Source organism: Oncorhynchus nerka, linkage group LG11 (assembly GCF_034236695.1).
Source record: "Oncorhynchus nerka isolate Pitt River linkage group LG11, Oner_Uvic_2.0, whole genome shotgun sequence".
Classification (NCBI taxonomy): Eukaryota; Metazoa; Chordata; class Actinopteri; order Salmoniformes; family Salmonidae; genus Oncorhynchus; species Oncorhynchus nerka.
The window spans coordinates 39049279-39075319 of record NC_088406.1 but is presented as its reverse complement, the minus strand read 5'-3'; the positions used below and the strand labels follow the sequence as shown (position 1 = coordinate 39075319).

Genomic DNA, 26041 nt, shown 5'->3' with positions numbered 1-26041 from the left:
CACAGAGTCATTCACACAGGGGATGCAAGCTAACCTGCTTTAGTGAATGCTCTGGTGGACACAGTCTACCAACGGGAACAACCATCTGGGTCAGACACACACACCGTTTTACAGAGTTCATGTCATGAGAAGAGCTGAACAAGAAAAACATCTAAAAAGGACTAATTCAAGGTAGAAAGTTGGAGCACTAATCAAAAACAGCAGAGATTGATTCATTTTAGCTCACTTTAATCCACTGCACAGGAGGCAAACAGAGTTCACGTCATCTCGATGCCGGAATGAGTCATAAAGCCCACATGGTAAGACATGGTACATTTACATCAACTGATGACGAATCATCTGACACACTGACCTCATCATATCTCAGGGTTAGTGTCACAGTTTGAAATGTCTCCCTTCATGTCGCTGAATTTCTAGCTTTTCCGTGGTGTAGCTGCCCAATTCCAGTGGGTCAGAAGTTTACTTACATACACTGAGTTGACTGTGCCTTTATGTTTCTGAACATTCCAGAAAATGTCATGGCATTAGAAGCTTCTGATGGGCTAATTTACATCATTTGAGTCAATTGGGGGTGTACCAATGGATGTATTTCAAGGCCTCACCTTCAAACTCAGTGCATCTTTGCTTGACATCATGGAAAAATCAAAAGAAATCAGCCAAGACATCAGAAAAAATATTGTAGACCTCCACAAGTCTGGTTCATCCTTGGGAGCAATTTACAAACGCCTGAAGGTACCACATTCATCTGTACAACAATAGTACACAAGTATAAACACAATGGGACCACACAGCCATCATAACGCTCAGGAAGGAGACTCGTTCGGTCTCCTAGAGATTGATGTACTTTGGTGCGAAAAGTGCAAATCAATCCAAGAACAACAGCAAAGGACCTTGTGAAGATGGAGGAAACAGGTACAAAAGTATCTATATCCACAGTAAAACAAGTTCTATATCGACATAACCTGAAAGGCCGCTCAGCAAGGAAGAAGCCACTGCTCAAAAACCGCCATAAAAAGTCAGACTACGGTTTGCAACTGCATATGGGGACAAAAAGATCGTACTTTTTGGAGAAATGTCCTCTGGTCTGATGAAACAAAAATAGAACCGTTTGGCCATATTGACCATCGTTATGTTTGGAGGAAAAAGGGGGACGCTTGCCATCTGAAGAACACCATCCCAACCGTGAAGCACGGGACTGGCAGCATCATGTTGTTGGGGTGCTTTGCTGCAGGAGGGATCGGTGCACTCCACAAAATAGATGGTATCATGAGTTAGGAAAATTGTGGATATATTGAAGCAACATCTCAAGATGTTAGTCAGGAATTTAAAGCTTGGTCGCAAATGGGTCTTCCAAATGGACAAGCATACTTTCAAAGTTGTGGCAAAATGGCTTAAGGACAACAAAGCCATCACAAAGCCCTGACCTCAATCCTATAGAAAATCTGTGGGCAGAACTGAAAAGGTCTGTGTGAGCAAGGAGGCCCACAAACCTGACTCAGTTACACCAGCTCTGTCAGGAAGAATGGGCCAAAATTCACCCAACTTATTGTGGTAAGCTTGTGGAAGGCTACCTGAAACATTTGACCCAAGTTAAACCATTTAAAGGCAATGATACTAATTGAGTGTATGTAAACGTCTGACCCACAGGGAATGTGATGAAAGAAATAAAAGCTGAAATAAATAATTCTCTCTACTATTATTATGACATTTCACATTCTTAAAATAAAGTGGTGATCCTAACTGACCGAAGACAGGGAATTTTTACTAGGATTAAATGTCAGGAATTGTGAAAAACTGAGTTTAAATGTATTTGGCTAAGGTGTATGTAAACTTCCAACTTCAACTGTATGTGACCAATCAAATTTGATTCGATTTTGACAGTGAATGAAGCTAGTGGGGCGGCAGGTAGCCTAGTGGTTAATGCATTGGGCCAGTAACCCGAAAGGTTGCTGGTTCGAATCCCCGAGCTGACAAGGTAAAATATGACGTTCTTCCCTGATCAAGGGAGTGAACCCACTTGTTCCCCGATAGGCCGTCATTGTAAATAAGAATTTGTTCTTTACTGACTTGCCTAGTTAAATAAAGGTTCAATAGAAATAAATAGTGTACTTCTAAGCAGACACAGTGATGGCTATGTTACATTAGCAGTGGCTAGGTTCTGTTTGGCCTTACCTCAGTCTGTCTGTCAGGCTGGAACTGATCTTGGCTTCAGCTTCGGTCTCCTCCGTCCTCAGTGTTCCTCTAACTATAACAGCTAGTCTAAGTCCAAATGCCATGCAGTTTGTGGGAGAGAGATTGTCTGGGTGAAAGAGAAAGTGAGTGTGAGAGAGAGTGTGTGTAGGTGTGCGTATAGGAGGTTCCGTGCTGATATGTTTGGACTTGGTCTTCTCTGCTGCCTTTTAGTCATCATGAGGTCACAGCCTGTGATGTCAGAACGAGTCATGGGGTAGGAGGTGGGGTTTGTGGCTCACATGTCATGAAAGTGTGGAACTACAGTAGATTTGTCACACAAACACTAAACAGATGTATGAAACAAATGCACACACACACACAGCTCTGGTGACAAAGACAGCAGCTGGTCACAAGGTGGATCAAACACACACTCTTCATAGGGTTCTGTAACTCTAGTGCACCTTTGTCATCTCCTCCCTACTTTCCATCCTCCCTCCCTCCTTCAGACATCAAACACATCCTCCCCCGTCTCACCCCCACCCCTCCCCAGCCAACACCCACCCAAATCCTCCTCAGGCGAGCCGACACAAGGAAGGGCTCACATTTCAGACTCCACTGTCAGTTTACACATACAACCCTGTCATCACACACACACGCACACGCACACGCACACACACACACACAGAGAGCAGACGAGATCTGGGGAAGTGACTAATAACGGAACAACCTGGGCTACATCCCAAACGGCACCCTAATCCCTGTATAGTGCACAAATTTGACCAGGGGAATTAGGGCTCTGGTCAAAACTAGTACACTATGTAGGGAATGGGGTGCCGTTTGAGACGCATCCCTGGTGCTTTCCACTGACTGAGCTGACGCTATAGATATCAAACAGGGTTGGATTACATCCCTGTCTCACCCATCTGATTTTTTAACATTTTGTGACCAATTTCAGAACGTACAAAACATACACACACAGTTTTGTTGTCTGACAGAGAGCTACAGAGGGTTAGCCTGTTGGGGTTCCTCCCTGATGATCAGCAGAATTAGCTAAACCTCCACAGCCAGCAGGGGAGGAGAGGAGATGCCTCTATACACCAAGCCCAGAAAACCTCACCATCCCTGGGGAGTTGAGGAGACAGAGACCCCCTCCTATTGGAGCTAATGAGTATGGAGATCGAGCCTACACAACTGTTCCCTCATCATTTTGTGTGTGTTTGTATGTGTGAGATGAAAACATTTGAAGGAAAAGAAAGAACAGAAAGAGAAAAATTAAGGAAGCAAGAAAGCAAGAAAGATAGGGGAGAAAAAAAGAGATACAATTGTATTGTTGTCCCACCATGTTAATGAGCCAGTACCTAGGACAGAGAGAGACAGACTTCAAATGTATATTTACACACACACACACACACACACACACACACACACACACACACACACACACACACACACACACACACACACACACACACACTTAAGTCTCAAGTAAATGAGAGCAGACAGTTCTCGGATACATGTGGTTCTTGGTTTATTTAAATTCTCAAACAAAGTAGAACACAAACTTGTCCAAATCATCTGGAGGAAACCAGGCACCGCTCATCACTTGGCCAATACCATCCCTACGGTGAAGCATGGTGGTGGCACCATCCCTACGGTGAAGCATGGTGGTGGCAGCATTATGCTGTGGGGATGTTTTTCAGAGGCAGGGACTGGGAGACTCGTCAGGATCGAGGGAAAGATGAATGGGGCAAAGTACAGAGATCCTTGATGAAAACCTGCTCCAGAGCGCTCAGGACCTCAGTCTGGGACAAAGGTTCGCCTTCCAATAGGTCAACGACCCGAAGCACACAGCCAAGACAATGCAGGAGCGACTTCGGGACAGGTCTCTGAATGTCCTTGAGAGGCCCAGCCAGAGCCCGGACTTGAACCCAATCTAACATCTCTGGAGAGACCTGACAATAGCTGTGCAGCAACGTTCCACATCCAACCTTATAGAACTTTAGAGAATCTGCTGAGAAGAATGGGAGAAACTCCCCAAATACAGGTGTACCAAGCTTGCAGCGTCATACCCAAGAAGACTCAAGGCTGTAAATCCCTGCCAAAGGTGCTTCAACAAAGTCCTGAGTAAAGGGTTAGAATACGTATGTAAATGTGATATAAATGAGCAAAAATGTATAAAAAACATTTTTCGCTTTGTCATTATGGGGTAGTGTGTGTAGATTGATGGGGGAAAAAAACGATTGTGGGAAAAGTTGAGGGGTCTGAATACTTTCCGAATGCACTGTATGATTTCAATATGATTATCTATCTTTCTGTCATTCTCTGTCCTCCTGTCTTTGTTTCTTTGACTTTATGATGTGAAGCACGGTTTCTTGTATTCTTGTATTGAAAAGCACTATACAAATAAATTATCACTATAAATGACTGTATGAATAATATGTCTGAGGACAGAACGCTTATTATTTGAAAATAGCTAGTTTCATAAAGAAAACTTGACTGTGTGTATGTGTGCATGCGTGTGTTTGTCCCACTCCCAGAAGTCCCACAACAGGCCCAAGCAGATGGCAGAGAGGACACGGCCAAACACACAATTAGAGAGAGGGGGCCGCATAGCATAGCACCTGCTGGCTGGGGGGGAGCAGAGGAGGATGGGAGGGTACTTTTTCACATGAGTGAGGAACAACCAAGCCTGAACTGGACATGCAGTGAGACAGTGAGAGAGTGTGAGAGAGACAGTGAGTGGGAGAGAAACCGTGAGAGAGAGAGAGAGAGACAGTGAGATAGTGTGTGTGAGAGAGAGACAGTGAGTGGGAGAGAAACCGTGAGAGAGAGAGAGAGAGAGTGAGTGGGAGAGAAACCGTGAGAGAGAGAGAGAGAGAGAGAGAGAGAGAGACAGTGAGTGGGAGAGAAACAGTGAGAGAGGTGAGTGAGACAGTGAGTGGGAGAGAAACAGTGAGAGAGAGGTGAGAGAGACAGTGAGTGGGAGAGAAACAGTGAGAGAGAGGTGAGTGAGACAGTGAGATAGTGTGTGTGAGAGAGAGACAGTGAGTGGGAGAGAAACAGTGAGAGAGGTGAGTGAGACAGTGAGTGCGAGAGAAACAGTGAGAGAGAGGTGAGTGAGACAGTGAGTGCGAGAGAAACAGTGAGAGAGAGGTGAGTGAGACAGTGAGTGCGAGAGAAACAGTGAGAGAGAGGTGAGTGAGAAAGTAAAGAGAAAAAATAAGGTTGTGGTGCTGCCATAGCACACTGTCCTGCCCCCTCTGGTTGCCTGGGGTTACAGTGTTGATGGATGGACAGTGACAGGAAGACTCTCACTCTATTCACACACACACAATTAAATTAACCAATTCACACAGACCAAAACCAGAAAGCTCATGCTCCCTCTTCTCTTTTCATGCCCCATTCTCTCTCGCACACACACACACACACCACCTTGTCTCACTACAGGCACAGAAGACATACTCCTGTGTGTGTGTACCAGCTTCTATGATACTGCAGTGTTCTCTCATGCCTAAGAGCATGAAATGATGCCAAACGGAGAAAAATCACAACCACGACCGACCGACTACATCACCTTGACTGACCAACTACATCACCTTGACTGACCAACTATACTGAACAAAATACTAATGCAGCAATTTCAAAGAGTTTACTGAGTTACAGTTCATATAAAGAAATCAGTCAATTGAAATAAATGAATTAGGCCCCAATCTATGGATTTCACATGACTGGGAATACAGATATGCATCTGTTGGTAAAAGATACATAAAAATAAATGGGCGTAACAAATGGGCCTCAGGATCTCGTCACAGTATTTCTGTGCATTCAAATTGCCATTGATAAAATACAACTGTGTTCGTTGTCCGTAGCTTATGCCTGCCCATACCATAACAGAATGCCCCGTGGTGGAGGTGGGGCTCACAAAGTTGACATCAGCAAACCGCTCGCCCACACGACGACATACACGCCTGCAGTTGCGAGGCCGGTTGGATGTACGGACAATTTCTCTAAAACGATGTTGGAGGCGGCTTATGGTAGATATGAGCAATCAATTCTCTGGCAACAGTGCTGGTAGATATTCCTGCAGTTAGCATGCCAATTGCACACTCTTGAGACATCTGTGACATTGTGTTGTGTGACAATACTACATATCTTAGAGTGACCTTATATTGTTCCCAGCAGCTTCTTGATATGCTACACCTGTCAGGTGGATTAATTATGTTGACAAAGGGGAAATCCTCACTAACAAGGATGTAAACTAATTTGTCAACAAATTATGAGAGAAATAAGCATTTTGTGCATACGGAACATTTCTGGGATCTTCTAGGGACCAACACCTTTTGTTTTTATATTTTTGTTCAGTGTACACTGATTTTTTTGTTCGCTGATCATCCCTAAAGCCAACACCTCATTTGGCCGCCTTTCGTTCCAGTTCTCTGCTGCCTGTGACTTGAACGAATTGCAAAAATCGCTGAAGTTGGAGACTTTTATCTCCCTCACCAACTTCAAACATCTGCTATCTGAGCAGGTAAATAGCCCTCCCATTTTTACCTACCTCATCCCCATACTGTTTTTATTTATTTACTTTTCTGCTCTTTTGCACACCAATATCTCTACCTGTACATGACCATCTGATCATTTATCACTCCAGTGTTAATCTGCAAAATTGTAATTATTCGCCTACCTCCAGAGCCTTTTGCACACAATGTATATAGACTCCCCTTTTTTTGTTCTTTTTTTTCCCCTACTGTGTTATTGACTTGTTAATTGTTTACTCCATGTGTAACTCTGTGTTGTCTGTTCACACTGCTATGCTTTATCTTGGCCAGGTCGCAGTTGTAAATGAGAACTTGTTCTCAACTAGCCTACCTGGTTAAATAAAGGTGTTCTCAACTAGCCTACCTGGTTAAATAAAGGTGTTCTCAACTAGCCTACCTGGTTAAATAAAGGTGTTCTCAACTAGCCTACCTGGTTAAATAAAGGTGTTCTCAACTAGCCTACCTGGTTAAATAAAGGTGTTCTCAACTAGCCTACCTGGTTAAATAAAGGTGAAATAAAAATGACGACCAACTAAATCACCATCATCACGATCGACCAACTAGATCATCATGACCACCAACTACATCACCATGACCAAACCGGACTAACACATATTGTCCTAAAAGTTATTGATTATTCCTTCAATAACTAAGTGGGTGGAAAGAGAGTGAGGGCTGGACGGAAGCAGAGAAAAAAGAAACAAAAGAGGTGTTTGTCAAATATATTTATTGATTTTGTTCTTTCTTTCACTGGACGACAGAAAGTGCATTCAATCCCAATATGCTTTCTAGCCCGGCACTGAGTGGTCTGTCCTCCTAATAACTAAGTGAGCTTAATGTCAGTTTAAGAGAAACACACACAAGCCAGTGTTGATAAATCAGTGTGCATTGGAGTCTTAAAAATGTCAACCTGAGGAGGCCTTTAGATGCACTTTAACATACACCCTGTGTGTGTGTGTGTGTGTGTGTGTGTGTCCCGGGTCTCCCTGGGTGCCTAGAGATGATATCACAGGAATCTAGTCGCCAGCAGATTCTTAGGGTGGGGTGCACCCAACATTCTACTGTGGCTCCCCCTTCTCCTCTCCTCCTTGACACTCCATCACCATGACATCATCATGACTTCCACCAGGCGATTGTTTGAATCACAAAGAAGAAAAAGATCCATCTTCTTTCTCTTTCTTTGCATCGCTCTCTTTTCATCTGCTGTCCATTCGTTTAACCGTGCCTAGAGAGACGCTCACACTGACGAGTTCTCCTCTGCCTCTGAAGATGTGTGTGTGTGTGTGTGTGTGTTGAGGAGGGAAGGGGGTGCGATGGATATAGGAGTAGAAAGCAAGGAAGCGAAGAAGTCCTGATGAATACTCAGAGCTCCATTATTCACAAGAACCTGTTTGAAGCTGATCCCTATTTTTTAAAATCAAATCCCATTGTATTGGTCACATACATATATTTAGCAGATGTTATTGCGGGTGTAGCAAAATGCTTGTGTTCCTAGCTCCAACAGTGCTGTAGTATCTAAAACAATTCACATCAATATACACAAATCTTAAAAGTAAAAGAATGGAATTAAGAAATATAGAAATATTAGATTGGGCAATGTCGGAGTGGCATGGACTAAAATACTTTAAAATAGAATACAGTATTTACACGTGATGAGTAAAGCAGTATGTAAACATTATTAAAAGTGACTAGTGTTCCATTATTAAAGCGGCCAGTGATTCCAAGTCTATGTATATAGGGCAGCAGCCTCTAAGATGCAGGGTTGCGTAACTGGGTGGAAGCCGGCCATAGAAGCTGTTTTTCAGCCTCTCGGTCCCAGCTTTGATGCACCTGTACTGACCTCACCATATGGGTGATGGTGGTATCACGGGTGGTTGATGTCCTTGATGATCTTTTTGGCCTTCCTGTGACATCAGGTGCTGTAGGTGTCTTGGAGGGCAGGTATTTTGCCCCCAGTGATGCGTTGGAAATCACTGGAAAGTCCTGCAGCTGCATGGCGGTGCAGTTGCCGTACCAGGCTGTGATAGACCCGACAGGATAATCTCAATTGTGCATCTGTAAAAGTTTATGAGGGTTTCAGGTGACAAGCCACATTTCTTCAGCCTCCTGAGGTTGAAGAGGCGCTGTTGCTCCTTCACCCCACGGTCTGTGTGGGTGGAACATTTCAGATCGTCAGTGATGTGTATGCCGATCAACTTGAACTTTCTCCACTGTTGAATGTGGATAGGGTCGTGCTCCACAATCATCTATTTTTATTGACGTTGAGTGAGAGGTTATTTTCCTGGCACCAATCTCCCAGGGCTCTCATCTCCTCCCTGTAGGCCATCTCGTCATTGTTGGTAATCAGGCCTACTACTGTTGTGTCATCTGCAAACTTGATGATTGAGTTGGAGGCGTGCGTGGCCACGTAGTCATGGGTGAACAGGGAGTACAGGAGCGGGCTGAGCACGCACCCTTGTGGGGCCCCTGTGTTGATGATCATCAAAGTAAAGGTGTTGTTTCCAACCTGGGGCAGCCAGTCAGGAAATCCAGGACCCAGTTGCACAAGGTGGGGTTCAGACCCAGGGCCCCAAGTTTATTTTATGAATTTGGAGGATACTATGGTATTGAATGCTGAGCTATAGTCAATGAACAGCATTCTTACATACAGTTGAAGTCAGAAGTTTACATACATCTTAGCCAAATACATTTAAACTCAGTTTTTCACAATTCCTGATGTTTAATCCTAGTAATAATTCCCTGTCTTTGGTCAATTACGATCACCACTTTATTTTAAGAATGTGAAATATCAGAATAATAGTAGAGAGAAAGATTAATTTCAGCTTTTATTTATTTCATCACATTCCCAGTGGGTCAGAAGTTCACACACACTCAATTAGTATTTGGTAGCAATTGCCATTAAATTGTTTAACTTGGGTCAAACGTTTCAGGTAGTCTTCCACAAGCTTCCCACAATAAGTTGGGTGAATTTTGGCCCATTCCTCCTGACAGTGCTGGTGTAACTGAGTCAGGCCTCGCACACACCTTTTCAGTTCTGCTCACACATTTTCTATAGGATTGAGGTCAGGGCTTTGTGATGGCCACTCCAATACCTTGACTTTGTTGTCCTTAAGCCATTTTGCCACAACTTTGGAAGTATGATTGGGGTCATTGTCTATTTGGAAGACCCATTTGCGACCAAGCTTTAAATTCCTGACTGACGTCTTGAGAGGTTGCTTCAATATGTCTACAATTTTCCATCCTCATGAAACCATCTATTTTGTGAAGTGCACCAGTCCGTCCTGCAGCAAAGCACCCCAACCACAGGATGCTGCCACTCCCGTGCTTCACGGCTGGGATGGTGTTCTTCGGCTTGCAAGTCTCCCCCTTTTTCCTCGAAACATAACGATGGTCATTATGGCCAAACAGATCTATTTTTGTTTCATCAGACCAGAGGACATTTCTCCAAAAAGTACGATCTTTGTCCCCATGTGCAGTTGTAAACCGTAATCTGTCTTTTATAATGGTTTTGGAGCAGTGGCTTCATCCTTGCTGAATGGCCTTTCAGGTTATGTCGATATATAGGACTTGTTTAACTGTGGATATATGCTGTTGTTCTGGGGTGGATTTGCACTTTTCGCACCAAAGTACGTTCATCTCTAAGAGGCAGAATGCGTCTCTGTCCTGAGCGGTATGACGGCTGTGTGGTCCCATGGTGTTGTTTGTACAGATGCATACTATTGTTTGTACAGATGAACCAGACTTGTGGAGGTCTACAATTATTTTTCTGATGTCTGATGGCTGATTTCTTTTGATTTTCCCATGATGTCAAGCAAAGAGGCACGGAGTTTGAATGTAGGCCTTGAAATACATCCACAGGTACACCTTCAATTTACGTCAATTAGCCTATCAGAAGCTTCTAATGCTATGACATCATTTTATGGAATTTTCCAAGCTGTTTAAAGGCACAGTCAACTTAGTGCATGTAAACTTCTGACCCACTAGAATTGTGATACAGTGAATTATAAATGAAATAATCTGTCTGTAAACGATTGTTGGAAAAACTACTTGTGTCATGCACAAAGTAGATATCCTAATCGACTTGCCAAAACTATAGTTTGTTAACAAGAAATTTGTGGAGTGGTTGACAAACAAGTTTTAATGATTCCAACCTAGGTTTTTGTAAACTTCCGACTTCAACTGTACGTATCCCTCTTGTTCAGATGGAATAGGGAAGTGTGATTGTGATTGCATTGTCTGTGGATCTATTGGGGCGGTAAGCAAATTGAAGAGGGTCTATAGCATCAGGTAAGGTAGAGGTGATATGTTCCTTAACTAGCCTCTCAAAGCACTTCATGGTGAAAGAAGTGAGTGCTACAGGGCGATAGTCATTTGGTTCTGTTACCTTTGCTTTCTTGGGTACAGGAACAATGGTGGACATCTTGATGCAAGAGGGGACAGCAGACTGGGATAGGGAGAGATTGAATATGTCCGTAAACACTCCAGCCAGCTGGTCTGCGCATGCTGAGGACACAGTTAGGGATGTCGTCTGTGCAGTCAGCCTTACGAGGGTTAACGTGCTTAAATGTCTTAGTCATGTCGGCCACGGAGAAGGAGAGCCCACAGTCCTTGGTAGCGGGCTGCATCGGTGGCACTGTGTTATCCTCAAAGTGGGCGAAGGTGTTTAGCTTGTCTGGAGGCAAGACGGTGTCCGCAACGTGGCTGGTTTTCCCTTTGTAGTCCGTGATTGTCTGTAGACCCATACGTCTCGTGTCTGAGCCGTTGAATTGCGACTTTACTTTGTCTCTGTACTGACGTTTTGCCTGTTTGATTGCCTTACGGAGGGAATAACTACTACACTGTTTGTATTAGGCCATATTCCCAGTCACCAATCCATGGTTAAATGCGGTGGTTCGTGCTTTCAGTTTTGCGCGAATGCTGCCATTTATCCACGGTTTCTGGTTTGGGTAGGTTTTAATAGTCACAGTGAGTACAACATCTCCTATACACTTCCTAATGAACTCAGTCACCATATCCGTGTAGTCGTCAATGTTATTCTCAGAAGCTACCCGGAACATATCCTAGTGTGCGTGGTCAAAACAATCTTGAAGTGTGGATTCCAATTTCTCTTTTGAATAGACCTTAGCACGGGTACTTCCTGTTTGAGAATATCTGCCTATAGGAAGGGAGGAGCAAAATGGAGCCATGATCAGATCTGCCGAAGGGAGGGCCTTGTATGTATTTCAAAAAGTTGAATAGCAGTGGTCCAATGATTTACCAGTGTGAGTAGTACAGTCAATGTGTTGATAGAACTTTGGTAGTGTTTTCCTCAAATCTGCTTTGTTAAAATCCCCAGCTACAATAAATGCGGCCTCAGGATATGGTTTCAAGTTTGCACTTGCACTGCAAGTCCAATGTAGTTCTTTGAGGGCCATCGTGGTATCGGCTTGAGGGGGAATATACACAGCTGTGACTATAACCAAAGAGAATTATCTTGGGAGGTAATACGGTCGGCATTTGATTGTGAGGTATTCTAGATTGGGTGAACAAAAGGACTTGAATTTCTGTACGTTATCACAATCACACCATGGGTAGTTTATCACTGTTCTTCTTCCCAGATAGTTCTTTATTCCTGTTTGCTCGATGTACTGAAAACCCCCAAAAATGTCTGGGCAAATAATGCAAGAAATAACACACAAAAAAAAAAAAAAAAAAAATACTGCAAAGTTGCTTAGGAGCAGATCTGCCATATCTGTCAGCACCATCTACCCTTTGCCCTTTCTCCTTCTGTCTCTCCCTCTCCCTTCATATTTATTTTTCTCTGAGAATAAAAGGGAAGTGTGTATGAGAGAGAGACTAGTCTAAGTACTTTGACTAGTCTAAGTACCCCACCCATGAACTCTCTCTCTCTCTTTCTCCCCCTCTCTGTGCTTATCCAGAGTAAACTACAGGGAAAGGGCTGGTCAGTGACCTCACCACTGAAGTACTCACTCCTCATATGATAACTATTAAACACAGAGCTGGACCAGACACACACATATTCTTACAGGTATGAGGATCTCTGCCTACCAGCTGTCTTGTCCCACCCACCAAGCCAATCACCAAGGCAACACCATAAATAATGCACATTGCAAAGCCTGCTGGGAGCCCAGAGCTTCTCCACCCCTGAGAAAACGAATGATACAACTAGATAAGTGTGTGTGCGCGTGAGTGAGAGAGAGAGAGAACAAAAACTTATCTAGCCTAAGCTCAGCATAGTAGCAGGAGTCCCTTAACTGTTCAACTAGTAAATATTTAGACTCCAAGAATTATGGTTTTATAAATGTATTGTATGCATGCATGCGTGTGTATTAGAGGTCGACGAATTATGATTTTTCAACGCCGATACCAATTATTGGAGGAGAAAAAAAGCCGATACCGATTAATCGGTTGATTTTTTAAATTGATTTGTAATAATGAGAATTACAACAATACTGAATGAACACTTATTTTAACTTAATATAATACATCAATAAAATCAATTTAGCCTCAAATAAATAATGAAACATGTTCAATTTGGTTTAAATAATGCAAAAACAAAAGTATTGGATAAGAAAGTAAGAGTGCAAGGAGATCTGCATGGAGGAATGGGCCAAAATACCAGCAACAGTGTGTGAAAACCTTGTGAAGGCTTACAGAAAACATTTGACCTCTCATTGCCAACAAAGTGTATATAACAAAGTATTGAGATAAACTTTTGTTATTGACCAAATACTTATTTTCCACCATAATTTGCAAATAAATTCATTAAAAATCCTACAATGTGATTTTCTGGATTTTGTTTTCTAATTTTGTCTGTCATAGTTGAGGTGTACCTATGATGAAAATTACAGGCCTCTCATCTTTTTAAGTGGGAGAACTTGCACAATTGGTGGCTGACTAAATACTTTTTTGCCCCACTGTACCCTGACTCTGCGTGCAATGAACGCAAGAGAAGTGACACAATTTCACCTGGTTAATATTGCCTGCTAACCTGGATTTTTTTTAGCTAAATATGCAGGTTTAAAAATATATACTTCTGTGTATTGATTTAAAAAAAGGCATTGGTGTTTATGGTTCGGTACACGTTTGGAGCAACGACAATCCTTTTTCACGAATACGCACCGCATCGATTATATGCAACGCAGGACACGCTAGATAAACTAGTAATATCATCAACCATGTGTAATTATAACTAGTGATTATGATTGATTAAGTTTAATGCTAGCTAGCAACTTACCTTGGCTTCTTACTGCATTCGCGTAACAGGCAGTCTCCTTGTGAGGCAGGTGGTGAGTGTGTTGGACTTGTTAACCGTAAGGTTGCAAGGTTGAATCCCTGAGCTGACAAGGTAAAACTCTGTCGTTCTGCCCCTGAACAAGGCAGTTAACCCACAGTTCCTAGGCCGTCATTGAAAATAAGAATGTGTTCTTAACTGACTTGCCTAGTTAAATAAAGATGAAATAAAGGTGTAAAAATGAACGATTTCCGATTGTTATGAAAACTTGACATCGGCCCTAATTAAATCGGCCGTTCCGATTAATCGGTCGACCTCTAGTGTGTATATGAGTCTTCATTGAGTATTGTTAGCTGCAGCGCTGTCTGTGATTGTTAGCAGATCTCCTGTCACACACACAGAGACAGAGACACAGAGAGAGATGTAAAATAGCCAGCAACTCTCTCATACACACTCAACTTTTGCCTGTCACTATCCTGCTGGCCAGTCTTTCAAAACATAGGCGTAGCCAGCTAACCAGTTAGCCAGCCTTCATGTCACCAGCTAGCTTCCTTGCCAGTTAGCCTGTATATAACCACAATCCCCATCCACAATCCACATTCTAACTGACTGTAGCAAACTACCTTTTTGCAGCCAAACGATCCCTTCAATACCATACTATCCCTTTAACAAACACTCTCTAACACCCAAACTATCCCTTTAACACCAAACTATCCCACTCCAAACAGTTTGCGTTCCACTGCTCAGACATAATATGCAAATGCTTGCGGAGGACTACAGGAGTGTCGTGTCTTTGGCTATGCCGGATTAAATGATATGACATGCTATTCTATAAAATTATTTCTCTGTCATTTTTATTACCTGATTGAGCTAATCATGTAAATGTAATTAACTAGAGAGTCGGGCACCACAAAATAATATTTATTTATTCTTCCGAATAAACTCTTAAAGACCAAGTAATATTTTACATCAATAGCAGTCAACATTAATCGTCTCCTTAATTCAGTCTCATCTGAAAGTTGTAAATTCTTAGTTATCTGCACAAACCCTAGCAAACAAGTTGAATCAGCAATACAAAATTGGGTTTAATTATTTATTTACTAAATACCTAACTAATCACACAGAACTACACATATTTAAATCATAACTTGATTAAAAATGACATCATAAAGGAAAACGTCCCTAGCGGGAGGAACAGATATGACAGCTTGTTACACAAAGGAAAAGGGCTGGGTTTGTGTGAAAGAGCGGGAAGACTGAGGGACACAGGGAGAAGCTGTGCTATCGTAAATACAGTATCTGATGCATTCTAAATTACCGCCCATTTGGAAAAGGAAAATGCAATAAATATTTACTCTGAGCTGCGCTTCAGTAGGTTGGTGGTAGATGGAAGACCGTGTTGCCAAACTGAGTCCACTGTCCTTTGAAGAATGTCTCTGGTGGTCAATTGGATAAGTTGTAGTAACGTCATTGTGTGATAGACGGGATACTCGTCTGTTCCTTCCTAACCCTCGTTTGCGTAACATAAATAGTCATATTAAACATTCATGAAAATACAAGTGTCTCACGTGTATCGAAAGCCTAGAATCTTGCTAATCCAACTGCGTTGTCAGATTTAAAAAATGATTAACTGCGAAAGAATACGATGCGATTATCTGAGCATAGAACCCCATAAAACATAATTTTTTAAAACCAGCACAGGGGTAACATAATCACAAACTGCATTAAAATAAATAGTTTACCTTTGACGATCTTCGTCCGTTTGCAATTCCATTGCTCATTGTTACACAATGAATGATCTTTTGTTTGATAAAATCCGTTTTTATAGCCTAACACAAAACATTTTGTGAACCGCTTGTGTGAATTCCGTCTCACCCAAACAGAACGTGACTTTTCCATTCATGTTTGGTTTCACTGCAATCAACTGGTTTGTTTGTAACACAATCAAACGTGATGGGCCATTTCGCCGGACGTATTGACTGAAAGAAACCGATTTGAAGACAACAAGTAATGACATCATTGTGCACCAATGATTTGCCTGCTGTTTCGTTGATTGACTCTCTTTTAACCCAATGACCACTGATCGTCTTGAAATCTAGCTGGGTAGATGAGCTGAGCTAAAGGGCAATACGACATGTGTATGTGTTGCAAGACCAACCCATGTAGTAAGCTCCAGCGTAAAGAGAGTCATGCGCTATTGAATTTTCATACCGGAAGGAGAAACACAAATTACGCATTGCATTGTTTGGTGAACGCGCAGATTCAGCTGTTTATATATCAATCATTATGGCGACTAAGTCAAGTCTAGATATACAGACGTACACACAACTTTAGAATAAATTGATTGGGAAGGTGAGACAGAGATTGTTGTAGGACGCTTCATTTAGCGATTGTGGAGGAATATTTTTTGAACGGGAGAGGACATCGTTTTGGATTGGTAAATTCTTATCATGCTAATGCCCTTGTTTGAAATTAATAATATAAAATATTATTTGTGATTTTTTTAAATTTTAGAAGCAATATGGGTATAACCCACATGAAATAGCCTATTTGAGGCTGTTGAGGAGAGGGCAGGACCACATCAATGGCCAAAGTGAAATGGAGACAGTAGATACAGCTGATCGGTTGTAATATAATAGAGACAGTAGATCTAGCAGGTAATAATAATATAATAATATATTCAACCTTCAACTCTCTATATATATCTGTTTATTATACCTGTTGATACAGGGCTCATATGTGAAACTATTCTAACTGAACATTTTCTTTCACAGTGACTCCGAATGGGAGTCTTATCCGGTGTCCTGTGTGAATTTAAGTATGCTCTGTCTAATTCTCTCTCTCTCGGAGGACCTGAGCCCTAGGACCATGCGTCAGGACTACCTGGCACGATGACTCCTTGCTGTCCCCAGTCCACCTGGCCTTGCCGCTGTTACAGTTTCAACTGTTCTGCCTGCGGCTATGGAACCCTAAACTGTTCATTTTTTATCTTGAGGTGCTGTCCTGTTGCACCCTCTACAACCACTGTGATCTCCACCCGGCACAGCCAGAAGAGGACTGGCCACCCCTCATAGCCTGGTTCCTCTCTAGGTTTCTTCCCAGGTTTTTGCCTCTCTAGGGAGTTTTTCCTAGCCACCGTGCTTCTACACCTGCATTGCTTGCTGTTTGGGGTTTTAGGCTGGGGCTATATAAATTGATTTGATTTGATAGAGGACTGAGGGTCTTCCAAATATTGAAAGTGTGTAAATAGTTACCCATGTTATTTTGTAAATGTATATTTTCTTTCCCCGTATTTTTTAATCAATACATTAAAAAAAAAGTTTTTTTTTGGGGGGGGGGGGGGGGTGTTAGAATACCATTTTGGTATTTTGTATATAGTTATTTGTTTCAAAATGTATACCTTCACCAATTTGGCCACTTGGGTACATTTGGGCCACTTGTGTGGGACACCTGGGTGACTTCATGATAAATGTCATGTAGCACACTCATTTTGGAAGTTATCATTCTGAAACTTTGCACAAGTACTGTTGCCCTCTTATATTTTTCACTGAAATTGTCCCCATCATGATACAAAAAAAAAAAAGAAACGTATGTTTTTTTTTCATCATTTTATCTAAACCAGATCTATTGTGTGTTATTCTCCTACATTCAATTCACATTTACACAAACTTCAGAGTGTTGTCTTTCAAATGTTACCAAGAATATGCATATCCTTGGTTCTGTGTCTGAGCTACAGGCTGTTAGATTTGGGTATGTCTTCAGGCGGAAATTGCACAAAGTAGGGGGGGAGCTGCAAGAGGTTTTAACCAAGGATTTTGCAAATGTAACCTCAGTAGGGTAGAGAGAGGAAAAAGGGGGGGAAGAGATATTTATGACCGTCATAAACCTACCCCCCAGGCCAACGTCATGACAGGAGGGAAGTAGCTACTCTTAGCAAGCAAGTAGCAAACCTACACAAGCTACTGGGGAACCCACGCCCACCTACTTTTTATTTTTCTTCCACCCCAGTAGCCGGACGCCGCTCTGGTCTAGTGGAAGTTTTGCCGCCGTGTCGGCTCTCCACTACCATTGTGACAATAATGCTGCATCAAATGTACATGATCTTACGGGCATTGGCAAACAATGTAAGTCATTTAATTTATGTACCCCTAATTGCACCGAATACATCGGTTTATCCTACAGCTATTGTAAACAGTAATCATGAGCCTATAAACCAGAGTTACACTGTTAGCACTAAGGCGGTGTGCAATAGTAGGAAGACCACTTTATGCAGCTCACCCTGCACTATCAGCTCCAATGTAAATAACATGAGTAAGTCTACCTCTGACAAGCTTCCCAGTAAAGAATTAAAAACAATCAAGCAACCCAGAAAAGTGCTAAAAATAGCCCATATTAAAATATGTAGCCTAAGAAACAAGGTCCACGAAGTCAATAACTTGTTTGTAACAGATGACATTCATATTCTGACTATCTCTGAAACTCACTTAGATAATACCTTTGATGATACAGTGGTAGCAATACATGGTTAATAACATCTACCGAAAATACAGAAATGCCAACGGAGGTGGTGCTGCGGTCTATAGTCAGAACCACATTCCTGTACAGCTTAGAGAATATATAATGTTAAATACTTTTGAAGTAATACGGCTACAGGTTCATCTGCCTCACCTAAAGCCCATTCTTGTGGGAAGCTGCTATAGCCCACCAAGTGCTAACAGTCAGTTTCTGGATAATATGTGTGAAATGGTTGATAAATGTATGTGATATCAACAGAGAATTATATTTTCTGGGTACCAGGGTAGTTACAAACAGCACAGAAATGAAATCTTCAAGTATTGATCACATCTTTACTAATGCTGCAGAAATGTACTTTAAAGCAGCATCCAAATCCATAGGATGTGGTGATCACAATATAATAGCCATACCTAGGAAAACCACAGTTCCAAAGGCTGGGCATAACAGTGTATAAGAGGTCATACAAGAAGTTTTGTAGTGATTCATATGTTGATGATGTAAAGAAAATTTGCTGGTCTGTGGTGTGTAATGAAACAACTTATTCCAGTTACTAATAAGCACGCACCCATTAAGAAAATGACTGTAAAAACTGCTAAATCCCCTTGGATTGATGAGGAATTGAAAAATGGTATGGTTGAAAGGCATGAGGCAGAAGGTATGGCAATTAAGTCTGACAGCCCAACTGATTGGCAAACATACTGCAAATTAAGAAATCATGTGACTAAACTAAATAAAAAGAAACTAAACTATGAAACAAAGAAATTATATAAAGAATGATAGTAAAAAGCTTTGGGGCACCTTAAATGAAATTTTGGGTAAAAAAGCCAACCCGGCACCTTTATTCATTGAATCAGATGGCTCATTCATCACTATAAAGCCCACTGATATTGCAAACTACTTTAATGACTTTTTCATTGGCAAAATAAGCAAACTTAGGGATGACACGCCAGCAACAAACGCTGACACTACACATCCAAGTATATCAGACCAAATTATGAAAGACAAGAATTGTACTTTTGATTTCCGTAAAGTCAGTGTGGAAGAGGTGAAAAGATTATTGTTGTCTATCAACAATGACAAGCCACCGAGGTCTGACAATCTAGATGGAAAATTACTGAGGATAATAGCAGACGATATTGCCACTCCTATTTGCCACATTCTCAATTTAAGCCTACTAGAGAGTGTAGCTTCCCTCCAGGCCTGAGGGCACAAAGTCATGCCGCTACCCAAGAATAGTAAAGCCCCCTTTACTGGCTCAAATAGCCGACCAATCAGCCTGTTACCAACCCGTAGTTAACTTCTGGAAAAAAATTGCATTTGACCAGATACAATGCTATTTTACAGTAAACAAATTGAAAACAGAATTTCAGCATTCTTATTGGGAAGGACACTCAACAAGCACAGCACAAATGACTGATGATTGGCTGAGAGAATTTGAAGATAAAATTATTGTGGGGGCTGTCTTGTTAGACTTCGGTGCAGCTTTTGACATTATTGATCATAGTCTGCTGCTGGAAAAAGTCATGTGTCATGGCTTTACACCCCGTTATAAATGTGGATAAAGAGTTACTTGTCTAACAGAACACAGGGTGTTCTTTAATGGAAGCCTATCAAATATAATCCAGTTAAAATCAGCGATTCCCCAGGGTAGCTGTTTAGGCCCTGTGCTTTTTTTCAATTTTTACTAACAACATGCCACTGATTGAGTAAAGCCAGAGTTTCTAAGTATGCGGATGACTTAAGACTATACACGTCAGCTACTACAGCAACTGAAATGACTGAAACACTCAACAAAGAGCTGCAGTTAGTTTCAGAGTGCGTGGCAAGGAATAAGTTAGCCTTAAATATTTCTAAAACTAAAAGCATTGGATTTGGAACAAAACACTCACTAAACCCTAAACTTCAACTAAATCTTGTAATAAATAATATGGAAATTGAGCAAGTTGAGATGACTAAACTGCTTGGAGTAACACTAGTTTGTAAACTGTCATGGTCAAAACATATTGATGCAGTAGTAGCTAAGATGGGGAGAAGTCTGTCTATAATAAAGCAATGTTCTGCCTTCTTAACAACACTATCAACAAGGCAAGTCCTACAGGCCCTAGTTTTGTCGCACCTTGAGTACTGTTCAGTCGTGTGGTCAGGTGACATTAAAAAGGACTTAGGAAAATTGCAATTGGCTCAGAACAGGGCAGCACGGCTGGCCCTTGGATGTACACCGAGAGCTAATATTGATAATATGCATGTCAATCTCTCCTAGGTGAATGTGGAGGAGAGATAGACTTCATCACTACTTTTATTTATGAGAGGTATACCCATGCAGACCCCAGAAGACATGCCACAAGAGGTCTCTTCACAGACCCCAACACCTTATGGAACAGCGGAGACTGTGAAGCTACACAAACATTGGCCAGACACATGCATACACATATACGATGAAATAGGCACTATAAATACACATGGATTTAGTACTGTAGATATGTGGTAGTGGTGGAGTAGGGGCCTGATGGCACACAGTGTGTTGTGAAATCTGTGAATGTATTGTAATGTTATAGAATTGTATAAACTGCCTTAATTTTGCTGGACCCCAGGAAGAGTAGCTGCTGCTTTGGCAGCAGCTTATGGGGATCCATAATAAAGACAATGAATTGGGCCGTACGCACAACCCTCTGTAGTGCCTTGCGGTCAGAGGCCGAGCAGTTGCCATAACAGGCAGTGATGCAACCCATCAGGATGCTCTCGATGGTGCAGCTGTAAAGCATTTTCAGGATCTGAGAACCCAGTCTCCTGAAGGGGGAATAGGTTTTGTCGTGCCTGTCTTGGTGTTCTTGGACCATGCTAGTTTGTTGGCGATGTGGACGCAAAGGAACTTAAAGCTCTCAACCTGCTCCACTACAGCCTAATCGATGAGAATGGGGGCATGCTCAGTCCTCCTTTTCCTGTAGTCCACTTTTGCTGTAGTCCTTTTCCTGTAGTTCACACTTGATCACGTTGAGGGAGAGGTTGTTGTCCTTGCACCACATGGTCAGGTCTCTGATCTCCTCCCTATAGGCCGTTTCATCATTGTCGGTGATCAGGCCTACCAATGTTGTGTCATCAGCAAACTTGATGATGGTGTTGGAGTTGTGCCTGGCCGTGCAGTCATGAGTGAACAGGGAGTACAGCAGGGGGCTGAGCACGCATTCCCGAGGGGCCCCTGTGTTGAGGATCAGCGTGGCGGATGTGTTCTTACCTACCATTACCACCTGGGGGCGACCCGTCAGGAAGTCCAGGATCCAGTTGCAGAGGGAGGTGTCTACTCCCAAGGTCCTTAACTTAGAGATGAGCTTTGAGGGCACAATGATGGTGTTGAACACTGAACTATTGTCAATGAATAGCATTCTCACATAGGTGATCCTTTTGTCCAGGTGTGAAAGAGCAGTGTGGAGTGCAGAGATTGCATCATCTGTGAATCTGTTGGTGCGGTATGCAAATTGGAGTGGGTCTAGGGTTTCTGGAATAATGGTGTTGATTTAGGCAGGTTACCTTAGTGTTCTTCGGCACAGGGACCATGGTGGTCTGCTTGAAACATGTTGGTATTACAGACTCAGGCAGGGAGAGGTTGAAAAAGACACTTGCCAGTTGGTCAGTGCATGCTCGGAGTACACGTCCTGGTAATCAGTCTGGCCCTGCAGCCTTGAGAATGATGACCTGTTTGAAGGTCTTACTCACAACGGCTGCGGAGAGTGTAATCACACAGTCGTCTGGAACAGTTGATGCTCTCATGCATGTTTCAGTGTTACTTGCCTCGAGGCGAGCATAGAAGTTATTTAGCTCGTCTTGTAGGCTTGTGTCACTGGGCAGCTCTTGGTTGTGCTTCCCTTTGTAGTCTAATAGTTTGCAAGCCCTGCCACACAATCGACGCGCGTCAGAGCCGGTGTAGTACGATTTGATCTTAGTCCTGTACTGACGCTTTGCTTATTTGAGGGTTCGTCGGAGGGAATAGCGGGATTTCTTATAAACTTTGTGTTAGAGTCCCGATCCTTGAAAGCGGCAGCTCTACCCTTTAACTCGGTGCGAATGTTGCCTGTACCATGTTTTCTGGTTGGGATATGTACAGTCACTGTTGGGACGATGTCATCAATGCACTTATTGATAAAGCCAGTGACTGATGGTGTACTCCTCAATGCCATCGGAAGAATCCCAGAACATATTCCAGTCTGTGGTAGCAAAGCAGTCCTGTAGTTTAGCATCTGCTTCATCTGACCACTTTTTTATAGACTGAGTCACTGGTGCTTCCTGCTTTAATTTTAGCTTGAAAGCAGGAATCGGGAGAGTTGAATTATGGTCGGATTTGCCAAATGGAGGGCGAGGGAGAGCTTTGTACGCATCTCTGTGTGTGGAGTAAAGGTGGTCTTGAATTTTTTTCCCTTTGGTTGCACATTTAACATCCTGATAGAAATGAGGTAAAACTGATTTAAGTTCCCCTGCATTAAAGCCCCCGGCACCTAGGTGCGCCGCCTCTGGATGAGTGCTTTCCAGTTTCAGGAAACTGGCGAGGGCCCAAAAAGGTGACTCTTCTTTTTGTTGCACTGAAACACACTAAAAATCCCTGCTAGGGGAAATGCAGCTTTTAACTAATTAAACAACAAAGAACATGATCGACATGATCAGTCTCTGTGTGTAAATAAAAAAGTGGTTAATGTGAACCTAACTCACAGCTAAAAAATGTAAAGAAAGCAATCCAATGTTACTATTGCAGTTAGCCATGACAGCCTTTATAATAGAACGCTTGTGACCACACACATAAATATTGCACTTAGGAAAAAAACAAACATCTTAAAGTAGAAATAGAATGAAACAAACAGGCATTACATTTTGCTCTATTGTAGTGGCCACATAGACATCAATAAAGCGCACAAAGCTATGTGTGCAAAAATAACGGAGTAAAAAAAATAAAAATAAAGTATAGTCTCCCCTCACTCACACACGTGTTACTGTCAAATTCAACACAACAAAAACTGTCTGACTTTACTAGCAAGCTAATTTTCACACCATAAACTCAATTATTTGATCAGATAAGTTGGCTAATGTTGCTCAACATTTCTCTGGCTAGCTAACAGAAAATTCGATCCAGCTAGCAAGATACTTAACAATGCTAATAGTTGTTCCACCACACTTTCTCCCTCACCTCAAACTTTCCAAATGCCAGTAGTTTTTCGGTTACAGCTCATAAAGCTTCATCCCCTTCTCACCCCCGTCTCCGCGATCAGGCTTCTCACCCCAGTCTCCGCGATCAGGCTTCTCACCCCCGTCTCCGCGATCAGGCGTCTCACCCCCGTCTCCGCGATCAGGCGTCTCACCCCCGTCTCCGCGATCAGGCGTCTCACCCCCGTCTCCGCGATCAGGCGTCTCACCCCCGTCTCCGCGATCAGGCGTCTCACCCCAGTCTCCGCGATCAGGCTTCTCACCTAACGTTACTTCTTTATTATAGATGAAAACTATAGGTAGATAGTGTGGTCTACAGCTTATCATGAGATAGTCTACTCCAGGCGAGCAAAACCGAGACTTCCTTAGATATCGTACACCAGCTGTTGTTCACATAAACTCAGCAAAAAAAAGAAACGTCCTCTCACTGTCAACTGCGTTTATTTTCAGCAAACTTAACATGTGTAAATATTTGTATGACCATAACAAGAGTCAACAACTGAGACACAAACTGAACAAGTCCAACAGACATGTGACTAACAGAAATTGAATAATGTGTCCCTGAACAAAGGGGGGTCAAAATCAACAGTAAGTCAGTATCTGGTTTGGCCACCAGCTGCATTAAGTACTGAAGTGCATCGCCTCCTCATGGACTGCACCAGATTTGCCAGTTCTTGCTGTGAGATGGGGGGTGGCCCTAGCCCTCACCCTCCGATCCAACAGGTCCCAGATGTGCTCCATGGGATTGAGATCCGGGCTCTTGGCCATGGCAGAACACTGACATTCCTGTCTTGCAGGAAATCACACACAGAACGAGCAGTATGGCTGGTGGCATTGTCATGCTGGAGGGTCATGTCATGATGAGCCTGCAGGAAGGGTACCACAGGAGGGAGGAGGATGTCTTCCCTGTAACACACAGCGTTGAGATTGCCTGCAATGACAACAAGTTCAGTCTGATGATTCTGTGACACACCGCCCCAGACCATGACGGACCCTCCACCTCCAAATCGATCCCGCTCCAGAGTACAGGCCTCAGTGAAACGCTGATTCCTTTGACGACAAAAGCAAATCCGACCATCACCCCTGGTGTGACAAAACCGCGACTCGTCAGTGAAGAGCACTTTTGCAAGTCCTGTCTGGTCCAGCAACGGTGGGTTTGTGCCCATAGGCGACGTTGTTGCCGGTGATGTCTGGTGAGGACCTGCTATACAACAGGCCTACAATCCCCCAGTCCAGCCTCTCTCAGCCTATTGTGGACAGTCTGAGCAAAGATGGAGGGATTGTGCGTTCCTGGTGTAACTCGGGCAGTTGTTGTTGCCATCCTGTACCTGTCCCGCAGGTGTGATGTTCAGATGTACCGATCCTGTGCAGGTGTTACACGTGGTCAGTCACTGAGAGGATGATCAGCTGTCCGTCCTGTCTCCCTGTAGCGCTGTCTTAGGCTACTCATAGTACGGACATTGCAATTCATTGCCCTGGCCACATCTGCAGTCCTCATGCCTCCTTGCAGCATGCCTAAGGCACATTCACGCAGATGAGCAGGGACCCTGGGCATCTTTCTTTTGGTGTTTTTCAGATTCAGTAGAAAGGCATATTTAGTGTCCTAAGTATTCATAACTGTGACCTTAATTGCTGTTAAGCTGTTAGTGTCTTAACGACCGTTCCACAGGTGTATGTTCATTAATTGTTTATGGTTCATTGAACATGCATGGGAAACAATGTTAAAAACCCTTTACAATGAAGATCTGAGGTTATTTGGATTTTTACGAATGATCTTTGAAAGACAGGGTCCTGAAAAAGGGATTTTTTTTGTTGCCGAGGCTCCCGCCACGTGTCTTACCAGAGGCTGCTGTTCTGTCCTGCTGATGGAGTGTATAACCTGCTAGCTATATGTTCTTAATGTCGTCGTTCAGCCACAACTCCATGAAAAATAAGATATTACATATTTTTATGTCCCGTTGGTAGGAGGAATGTGATTTCAGCTCGTCCCATTTATTTTCCAGCGATTGAACATTAGCTAGCGGGATGGAAGGCAAGGGAAGATTAGCCACTCGTCACCTGATCCTCACAAGACACCCTGATCTTTTTCCTCTAACTCTCAGTTTCCTTCTCCAGCGGCATCACGGGGATCTGGGCCTTGTCCCATACGACTCATTGAAGAACTCTTTGTCCAGTTTGAGGCGAGCAATCGCAGTTCTGATGTCCAGAAGTTATTTTCGGTAGCAGCAACATTATTTACAAAACAATTTACAAACAATTTTTTTTTAAATAGCATGGTTGGTTAAGAGCCGATAAGGCGGCAGCCCTCCCATCCGGCACCATCGTAATACTGGGCACCAGATTGCTATAACATATGATGTGGTTAGGTGATAAGTAAAATACTTATCCAGGCCTT

The 26041-nt window shown here is 42.8% G+C and overlaps 1 protein-coding gene across 4 annotated transcripts in view; it reads right to left on the bottom strand.

The window, feature by feature from the left end:
- The window catches only part of LOC115137783 (serine/threonine-protein kinase PAK 1-like), a 46604-nt gene that overhangs the window by 16906 nt on the left and 3657 nt on the right, over positions 1 to 26041 (bottom strand). For 2 of the 4 annotated variants that reach the window (XM_065024506.1, XM_065024505.1), the window contains exon 2: positions 2173 to 2299. The exons of the other annotated variants lie outside the window; for them this stretch is intronic. The gene's annotated coding sequence lies outside the window, so the exon portion shown is untranslated. The remainder of the gene's footprint in view (positions 1 to 2172; positions 2300 to 26041) is intronic. 4 annotated transcript variants of the gene reach the window in all.